Source organism: Rattus rattus, chromosome 18 (genome assembly GCF_011064425.1).
Source record: "Rattus rattus isolate New Zealand chromosome 18, Rrattus_CSIRO_v1, whole genome shotgun sequence".
NCBI classification, from domain to species: domain Eukaryota; kingdom Metazoa; phylum Chordata; class Mammalia; order Rodentia; family Muridae; genus Rattus; species Rattus rattus.
The window spans coordinates 40,379,204-40,390,051 of record NC_046171.1 but is presented as its reverse complement, the minus strand read 5'-3'; positions in this window follow the sequence as shown (position 1 = coordinate 40,390,051).

Genomic DNA, 10,848 nt, shown 5'->3' with positions numbered 1-10,848 from the left:
CGACTCCCACTCCGGGAGCCTTTGAAGCCTTTCAGGGAGGTTTAAAGTCTGCTTTTTCTGCTACTGAGCCGTGTGCGTTTCTGGGCAGGTGAGCTGAGACGCTAGACTACCAGGGCTTTCCAGCAGGAGCCAGTCCTGTGAGGAAGGCTGGGAAAAGGAGGTCCTGGACGTGTTTCCAGAGGAGGTAACAGAAGGCAGGCAGTTGTGCTCTAACTCGCCGCCATTCCACGGTGGTTTTGCCTTCCCAGCAGCTTTTCTGCACGGCTCTAATAAAGTTGACACTAGGGTGAAAGCAGTCTGTGGCTAAGAATGACCAGCGGCCAGTGGAGCGGAAAGAGGGCCAGAAAGACAACACGTGTCCTGGTGGTGTGACCTGTCATCTCTGGCCCCGGTCCCACCAATATACACCCCTAAAATCCCAGAGTGCATACAGAACGACCCCTGAGCCAAAATTTAGAACTCGAATACCTGTCTCTGAAGAGGCAGTCTGGAATCCACCGGAGGCCCTGGCACCAACACTTGCTTTCCTGTGACCTGTTACCCTGGTCTCCTAAGAGACAGGGAAAACAAACCTCCTTCCCATTGGGGAGATTAAAGACACTCTTTCTAAGCTTACTCTCCATTGGTCCATGCAACTGGGTCTGCCTCTGCCTCCCCAGGAGAGAGGAGCTTGTAGGTTCTGTGGGGCTGCCTCTCTGCCAAGCCTACAGGGGAAGTTTCGTCCTCCACGTCCGGCTTCCAAGTCCTTCAGCTTGCCACCAGCCTGGAGTTTCTCCCGCTTAATTTGCTTGTGTGCTTAACGAACGGGTGGTCTGTCAGACTTGCAAAACGCCCCAGCTACAACCAAACACCTGTTTCCCCGTTGCGCTGTTCAGAGTTGGTGATAGCCAAGATGCCGGTCCGGTGGCAGCGGGACAATTTATTCAGAAAATAAGTTAGGGCGAACCAAATATTTACAGAAGGGAACCAGTATTTGCCGAATGCCAGCTGTGTGCAAAGCACTGATTACTTTAAAGTCGCTTGTTTCTAGAGAAGCAGTTGGACGCATCACAGTAGTGATGATGTATTTTAAAGATTTACGTTTAAATTGCTATGGTCTGTCGGGATATGTATACAGGTGGGTAGTGTCCACAGAGGCCAGAAGAGGGCATCCAATGCCCTGGCACTAGAGTTACCAGTGGCTGTGAGCTACATACGTGCTGGCAACTAAACTCTGGACCACAGGAAGAGGGACGCATGTGAATCGCTGAGCCATTTCTCCAGCCCAGGGAATATTTAATATAATGATATTAACTGTATTAATATATGACTAGGAGATTTGGCTTTAGTCATGCCTGTGTCACTGTGTAACACCGCTGTCCTATAAAACAAGTTTTACCCTCCTTGTTCTATAGAGATGTAAACCAAGGCTCCAAGACACTGAGGACATGGTCTCTTGTGTGATAAAAACCATTCTGAGTAGCAGACTCCAGACTCACGCTCTCAACCAAGCAGAGGTCCTCACTGTCAAAGCAGGGTCCTCACTGTCCTATCTTGAGCCAGTCAGAGGCTGTCTCAGTCTGTGGCTATGAGCCTCCGGCGAGCTCAGCTAGGTAAGATTATATATACAAAGCCATCTAGGTGTCAAAAGGGATTTCCCTCCATGCCCTCAATCCCAAAGTCACAGAAAATGGAACACTTCTGTGACTAGGGGGATGGGCTTTTTTCTCCACACACATCCAGCAACCAATGTAGCAGATTCTCCAGCAGACACATCCAGTTCCGCAGGATTCTCTTTCAATTCAATCCTGGCCCCTTCTGAAGATGGCATCTGATGCCTCAGCTTGAGGGCTCAGTTCTTAAGACTTACCCCTTATCAAAGGTCAGATGCCAGTCTCACATGTCAGGCTGTGCCCTGTGCCTCGGGTCTATCAATAGCACCACAAATCTGGGGTCCTGGGGTGCCCACATTGGGTTCAATTCATTTGCTACAGCTCCTCACAGAACTCAGGAATGCTTAGTCTGATCTAAGGGCTGCAGATGAAGATCCAGAAGGAAACCATGTTGTCTTAGTGAGGGTTTTACTGCTGTGAGCAGACGCCATGACCAAGGCAACTCTCATAAGGGCAACATTTAACTGGGGCTGGATTACAGGTTCAGAGGTTCAGTCCATAATCATCAAGGTGGGAAACATGGCAGCATTCAGGCAGGCATGGTCAGGAGGAGCTGAGAGTTCTACATCTGAAGGCTGCTAGGAGAAGACTGGCTTTCAGGCAGCTAAGATGAGGGTCTTAATGCCCACACCCACAGTGACACACTCCCTCCAACAAGATCACACCTACCCCAACAAGGCCACACCTGATAATGCCACTCCCTCGGCCAAGCATATTCAAACTAACTCACCTGTCCGTTTAGATGTTTATGTAGACTTACATCCACAGATGTGACAGGCCATAGCTTTGAGGAGCGCATCTCACTTCCCTGGAGTCTGAGGGAGGACCATGCTGAACGTCTCTACCTTCTAATCATGCCTGTTCTTTTCCGTGAGAAGGCTCCTTCATGAAAGAGGCCCTAGTCAACAAGTCAATGAGTCTGCATACAAAAGACACTCCTATTCCTCTAGGTGCTAACAGTTTTGGGAGCTATGGGGATTTGAGAATAAAAACCAAATGCAGACTGTAGTATATCCCACGTGATATTCGTATCCATTTTACTGAACGTGGCTATAAAACCAGGAAACGCGTACAGAGTAGTCCCTCTTTCGAGGAACACTTCAAAGGCTTTAAAAGATTTAAGGTTTTCTTTTTGTGTGTGTGTGATCATTTTATTTATTTATTTATTTATTTATTTATATTTCCCATTAATTTACTTAGTTATTCACTTTATACCCTGATCGCAACCCCCGATTTTCTTCCAGTCTCCCCCCTTCACACTGCCCCTTCTCCTGTCCCTCCCCTTCATCTCTGAGAAGGGTGAGGTCCCCACTAGACACCAACCCACCCTGACACCTCAAGTCACTGCAGGACTAGGTGCATCCTCTCCCATTGAAGCCAGCCAAGACAGCCCAGTTAGGGGCCTGGACAGGATCCACAGGCAGGCCACTCACTCAGGGTAAGCCCTTGTTCCAGTTGTTCAGGACCTGCATGAAGATCAAGTTGCACATCTGCTGCTTATGCATGTGGGGGAGGGGTGTCTAGGTCCAGGCCTTGTATGCTCTTTGGTTGGTGGCTCAGTCTCTGGAAGCCCCCTAAGGGTACAGGTTAGTTGACTCTGTTGGTCATCTTGTGGAGTCCCTACCCCCTCCAGGTCCCTCCATCCTTCCCCCAACTCTTCCAAAAGACTTCCGGAGCTCTGTCTAATGTTTGGCTGTGAGTCTCTCTGTCTGTTTTCGTCAGTGGCTGGGTGTAACCTCTCAGAGGACAGTTATGCTAGGATCCTGTCTGCAAGCATTACAGAGCATCATTAATAGTGTCAGAGATGGGTTCTTGCCCACGGGATGGCTATTCCCTCCATATCTGTGACACTTCTTGTAGGCAGGACAATTTCTGCTTCAAAGGTTTTGTAGATGTGTTAGTGTCCTTACCCCTCCACTGGGAGTCCTGCCTGGCTACAAGAGGTGGCCACTTCAGGCTCCAAACCCCATGGCTAGGAGCCTCAGCTAGAGTCACCCCCATAGACTCTCTGGAACCTCCCCCATCCAGGTCTCTGGCATATCCTAGAGATGCTCCCACTTTCTCAAGATAATTTCTATCTACATTTCTGGCCCTCTCTGCTAGGCTCTGCCTACATCTGATTCCCCTCCCACTCCCTGCCCTGTCCACTCCCCATCCTCTCTCTCGTCCAGTTCTCTCCCTCCATCCAACTCTGTTGACAACTCTATTTCTGATTCAGAGTGAGGTTCATAATCCTCCTTTGGGCCCTCCTTATTATTTAGCCTCTTTGGGTTAGTGGATTGTAGCCTGGCTATCCTGTACTTTATGGCCAATGTCCATATATAAGTGAGTATACGCCATGCAAATCCTTTGGGATATAGGTTACCTCACTTAGGATGGTATTCTCAAGTCCATCCATTTGCCTGCAAATTTCACGATGCCCTTTTTATGTAAATGAGCCACATTTTCTTTATCCGTTCTTCACTTGAGGGGCATCTGGGTTGTTTCCAGTTTCTGATTAGTACAAATAAGGCTGCTATGAACATAGTGGAGCAAGTGTCCTTGTGGGATGTTGGAGCATCTTTTGGGTATATGCCTGGTAGTGGTATAGCTGGTTCTTGAGGTAGACCTATTCCCAATTTTCTGCCAAATTGATTTTGAGAATAGTTATGCAAGTTTGTACTCCCACCAGCAATGGAGGAGTGTTCCCCTTACTCCACATCCTCTCCAGCATGTGCTGTCGCTTGAGTTTTTGATCTCAGCCAATCTGACTGGCATGAGGTGGAATCGCAAAGTCATTTTGATTTACATTTTCCTGATGACTAAGGACATTGAACATTTCTTTAAGTGCCTCTCTGCCATTCAAGATTCTCCTGTTGAGAATTCCGTTTAGCTCTGTGCCCCATTTCTACTTGGTTTGTTGGTGTCTAACATCTTGAGTTCTTTATATATTTTGGATATTAGCCCTCTGTCAGATGTAGGGTTGGTGAAGAATCTTTCCCAATCTGCAGACTGCCATTTTGTCCTATTGATGGTATCCTTTGCCTTATAGAAGACTTGCAGTTTCTTGAGGGCCCATTTGTCAATTGTTGATCTTAGAAACTGGTCTGAAATTCTCTTTGTTGAGTCTCTGTTAGTTTAGGTATTAGGGTGACTGCGGCCTCATAGAATGAGTTTGGCAATGTTGCTTCTCTTTCTGTTTTGTAGAATAGTGTGAGGAGTATTGGTATTATCTTTTCTTTGAAAGTCTGGTAAAATTCAGTGCTAAATCCACCTGGCCCTTGGGTTTTGGGGATGAAAGATTTTTAATGGCTGCTTATATTTCCTTAGCAGTTATAGAATTATTTAGACTATTTACCTGATCTTGATTTAACTTTGGTAAGTGGAATCTATCAAGAAAATCATTCATCTTATCTGTATTTTCTCATTTTGAAGGAAGACCTAATGATTTTTTGGATTTCTTCAGTGTCTGTTGTCTTGCCCCCACCCCACTTCTATCTCTGATTTTGTCTTTCTGCATTTTAGTCTGGCTAAGGGTTTGTCTATCTTGTTGATTTTCTCAAAGAACCAGCTCTTGGTTTCGTTGATTGTTCTTTTTGTTTGTAATTGATTGGTTTCAGCCCTGAGTTTGACTTTATCCTGCCATCTTCTCCTCTTGGAAGTGTTTGCTTCTTTTCATTCTAGAGCTTTCCTGTGTACTGCTGAATGGCTAGTATGAGAACTCTCTAATTTCTTTATGAAGTCACTTAGTCCTATGAATCTTCCTCTTAGCACTGTTTTCATTGTGTCGGGTATATTGTACCTTCATTTCCACTGAGTTCTAAAAAGTCGTTAATTTCTTTATTCTTTGACCCAGTGGTCATTAAGTAGAGAATTGTTCAATTTCCACGAGAACATAGGCTTTCTATTGTTGCTGAAGTCCATCTTTAATCCATGATGATCTAATAAGACGCAAGGAGTTATTTCAATCTTCTTGTATCTGTTGAGGCTTGCTTTGTGATGGAGTATATGATAAATTTTGCAAAAGGTTCTGTGGTGCGCTAATAAGAAGGTATATCATTTTGTGTCATAACCTCTGTTAGCTTTATTATTTCTCTGTTTAGTTTCTATCTTAATGACCTGTCCATTGGTGAGAGTGGGGTGTTGATGATGGCCACTGTTCATGCTTGTTTGTTGCTTGATTTAAGCTTTAGTAACTTTTTACGAACATGGGTGCCCTTGCGTTTGGGACATAGATGTTTAGAACTATCATCTTGGTGGAATTTTTCTTTGATGAGTATGAAGTGTCCTTCCTAGTCTCTTTTGATTACTTTTGGTTGAAAGCCTATCTTTTTTAGATATTAGAATGGCTATTCCAGCTTGTTTCTTGCATTCATTTGGTTGGAAAAACTTTTTTCAGCTTTGTACTTTGAGGTGATGTCTATATTGCTAAGGTGTGTTGCATGTACGCAGCGCCATGATGGATCGTGTTTATGCATCCACTCTGTTAGCACGCGTCTTTTTATTGGGGAGTTGAGTCCATTGATATTGAGAGATTTAGTGACGAATGATTGTTAATTCCTGGTATTTTGATGCTGCTGGTGGTTTTTGTGTGTGTGTGTGTGTGTGTGTGTGTGTGTGTGTGTGTGTGTGTGTAGGATTTCTAAGATGATGTTTCTCCTTTCAGTATCAACTAGAGTAAGACTGGTCTCTAATAGCACAAAAGTGAGTGTTGCATAGGTGCAGGAGAGGGGAAAGAAAGTAGCAAGGCCCCAAGGACCACAGGAACTAGAAAAGGAAGGAGAGAGACATCGGGTGGAAGATGGTGTGAACCAGTGGCAGAGACCAAAAAACTTGCATAGTGAACCACAGAGAGAGTATTACCCAATCAAAAAGTGGGGGCTGCCTAAGGAAAGAACTAAAAATTGGAGCTACCTGGGGAGGTATGTGCAGGAGCAGCCTGTGGAAGGCCAGGGACCCAAAGCATTGGGAAGCATGGAGGGTAGGGAGTGGGCTCAGTCCTCCCCTATGCTGGCCAGGGCTCTGCTTTCCTTTAAAACTCAAGAAAAGGAAGGAATGTTTCCTAAGAAATACGGGTCAGAAAGAGACCAGTATAACACAAAAGGGTCCTCATTTTCTTTGTATAGAACAATAGCAGTGTGACTTGAATAATGAATCGTGTGGCAAACTGATTTGGGTATAGCCGAGGGTGACAATCAAAAGGGCTCTGAGGGTCATCAGGTGAGTTCTACCACGAGCGTTTTACAGGTGCACACCTAGCGTACTTAGCGCTTGCTCTCTGGAGTATTTATAACAGGAGAGATGTCGCTGTCCAAGTGTTACAGATTCAGCATGGTTTTAGTGTTCGAGCATAAGATCAAAAGGCTGCAAGAAATCCCCAAGCCATGCATGGGAGCGCATGCCTTTAGTCCCAGTACTCGGGAGGCAGAGGCAGGTGGATTTCCATGAGTGTGAGGCCAGCCTGGTCTACAGAGCTAATTCCAGGACAGCCAGAGCTACACAAAAAAGAAAGAAAGAAAGAAAGAAAGAAAGAAAGAAAGAAAGAAAGAAAGAAAGAAAGGAAGGAAGGAAGGAAGGAAGGAAGGAAGGAAGGAAGGAAGGAAGGAAGGAAAGAAAGAAAGAAAGAAAGAAAGAAAGAAAGAAAGAAAGAAAGAAAGAAAGAAAGAAAGAAAGGCAGGTAAAGGAGAGAGAGAGAAAAAAATAATTTCCCATGCAACAACATAAAAGTATGAAGGCTGAGTATTTGTTAACCTTTATAATCAAAGACCTGGATTTTCTCTAATTAAAGAAAATTATCTTTCCTCTTAATTAAAAACACTGAGGTTGCTAAATATAAGGTCATATGTAAAACTTGACGGAACTCCAATCCTGGCGTGGTGGTATATACCTGTAATCTAGTACGTGGGAGGTGGAGGCAGGCTCATGAGTTCAAGGTTATCCTCAGCGACAAACTGAGTCTGCAGCCAGCATGAGCCACACTAAACTCTGTCTCAAAAGAAGAGATAGATGATAAAATCATTTTCTGTCAACCCTGTGGTTAAAAATATCAATATTTCCTCCCACAATTATTTTGTTCCCCCTTTTAAGTAGGACTGAAGACTCCACACTTTGGTCTTCCTTCTTCTTGAGCTTCATGTGGTCTATGAGTTGTATTGTGGGTATTCCAAGCTTTTGGTCTAATATCCACTTATCAGTGAGTGCATACCACGTGTGCTCTTTTGTGACTGGGTTACCTCACTCAGGATGATATTTTCTAGTTCCCTCCATTTGCCTGTGAATCTCATGAAGTCATTGTTTTTAATAGCTGAGTAGTGCTCCATTGTGTAAATGAACCACATTTTCTATATCCATTCCTTTGTTGAGGGACATCTGGGTTCTTTCCAGCTTCTGGCTATTATAAATAAGGCTGCTATGAACATAGTGGAGCATGTGTCCTTGTTATATGTTGGAGCAACTTTTGGGTATATGCCCAGGAATGGTGTAGCTGGGTCCTCAGGTAGTAAGTACTATGTCCCATTTTCTGAGGAACCATCAGACTGATTTCCAGAGTGGTTGTACCAGCTTGCAATTCCACCAGCAATGGAGGAGTGTTCCTCTTTCTCCACATCCTTGCCAGCATCTGTTGTCACCTGAGTTTTTGACCTTAGCCATTCTGACTGGTGTGAGGTGGAATCTCAGGATTATTTTGGTTTGCATTTCCCTGATGACTAAGGATGTTGAACATTTCTTTAGATGCTTCTCAGTCATTTGAGATTCCTCAGTTGAGAATTCTTTGTTTAACTCTGTACCCCATTTTTAATAGGGTTATTTCATTCTGGAAACTAACTTCTTGAGCTCGTTAGAGACTGAAGGAATGGCCATCCAGAGACTGCCCCACCTAGGGATCCATCCCATCTGCAGATATCAAACCCAGACACTATTGTTGACGTCAAGTAGTGCCTGCTGACAGGAGCCTGATATGGCTGTCCCAAAAGGCTGTGCCAGAGCCTGACGAATACAGTGTGGATGCTCACAGCCAACCATCGGACTGAGCATGAGGACCACAATGGAGGAGTTAGAGAAAGGACTGAAGGAGCTGAAGGGGTTTGCAACCCCATAGGAAGAACAACAATATCAACTAACCAGACATCCCCCAGAGCTCTCAGGGACTAAACCACCAACCAAAGAGTACACATGGAGGGACCCATGGCTCCAGCTGCATGTGTAGCAGAAGATGGCCTTATCTGGCATCAATGAGAGGGGAGGCCTTTGGTCCTGTGAAGAGTTGTTGCCCCAACATAGGGGAATGTTAGGGTAGTGAGGCAGGAGTGGGTGGGTGTGTGGGGGAGCACCCTCATAGAAGCAAGTGGAAAGGGAATGGGATAGGGAGTTTACGGAAGGAAAAACAGGAAAAGGGATGATATTTGCAATGTAAATAAATAAAATAATAAAAAAGAAATATCAATATAAAAAACATGGGCATCTTTAATTGTCACAGAAAGTTACATCTGGGAATAACTATACCCAAATATTACTTCCAGCTCCCTTCCTTTACCTGCAAGTTTCATGCTTTTTACAGATAAATGAAATTCCAATGTGTAAATGTGTGTGGAAACTCTGCTAACTAAGGTCAGAGTCTACCACTGACCCAACAGCCTCTGATCTCCACTCGAGGACTCCCGTGATAGGCAAGGCTTCTACACACACACACACACACACACACACACACACACACACACACACACACACCCCTACCTGTGGACTGTCACATCGCCTTAGTTAGATTATGGGTTCAACTTCCTTTCTCCTGATAAGAATCCGTTCTGCTGACATCTGAGATTCCTGAAGCGCTTCCCCACGCTACTGAGGCCCTTCAGCCAGTGACCTTCACCCATCCTGGATGTTCCTAGCCCCAGTCCCCCAAATGATATAAGCCTTGAAACTCCTTGAAGCTAATCTAGATGTGATCACTGAATGATGTACTCACAGAGCTCCCGAACCCCTTTTGTCCTCTGCCCCCATTGCCCTGTGGACTGTATCAGTCGACAGTCCCTGAGGGCAGGGAGAGCCACACAAATGTGGCAAATCGTCATTATCCGCTAATCAGCTGGTAAACATCCAAGCCTATGGTGACCGGAGCAGAGTGAACATGGGGGAGTAGGTATCTTTACAGGAAGATAAGGGTTCTCTGTGAGCCCAGCGAGGAACAGCTGGATCATATGGTGGATCTAAATCTAGCTTTTTTTTAATAGTGGCTGCACCAGTTTGCACTCCCACCGATGGTGATTAAGGGTCTCCATTTCCCTGAAGCTATGCCAGCACTTGATGCTAATTGGTTTAATTTGTTTTGTTTGGGGTGAGGGTGGGGTGGTGTCGTTTTCCTTTTTTGTTTTAGCCATTATTACTGGGGTAAGATGAAATCTCAAAGTGGTTTTAATTTTGATTTCCCTGTGGCTGTGGATGTTGAACATTTTTTAAAAATAGTTTTTAGCTGACTGTACTTTTGGGAACTCTCATTGTATGCCCTAATTTAAAAATAGAGCCGTTTGCTTTCTTGGTGTTTAAAGTTCTTTTGCATGTTCTAGACTTTCTCAGAATTATAGCTGGTAAAGATCTTTCCCGTTCTTTAGGCTTCCTCCTCACTCAATGGCGGTGCCCCTTCCTCTACAGAAGCTGTTTTTGTCTCCTCAGGTCTCGTGTGTCACTTGTTGGTGTCAATCCCTGAACTGCTACCATCCCATTCAGAAAGTCCTCGCCTAAACGTGAAGTGGGCCCTAGTTTCGAGAATCTTTGCTGCATTTAAACTGGCAGTTCCACGGAGGTTGGAAGAGTGAGGATCCGATGTGGGGTATTTCGAGGGATGGAGGGGTACGGAACGCAGGTGGCATGAAGAGGGAAAGAGGAGTAGCCAGAGTTAGGTGGGGTGGAGGATGGGAGGGCAGGGAACACGAAGGGTTGGGGGATGGAAGGCAAACACTAAAACCCTGGGAAACACTAAGACCTTGGGGAAAGCCATTTGGAAACCAACTATTTTAGACGCTTCATGAAATGCCTAAATGTAATTAATAGTTCAGTTTGTGTTAATGGAGGGAGGATAACACCCCTCTCAGACACCGTAGGCTATTAAACAAAAAGGCTGTACTGGGTACTGGGTACCGTGGTTGTTGTTGTTGCTGTTGTTGTGGTGGTGGTGGTTTTGAATTGTTGATCAATGGGGTCCCACAGGTCACCTCCAACA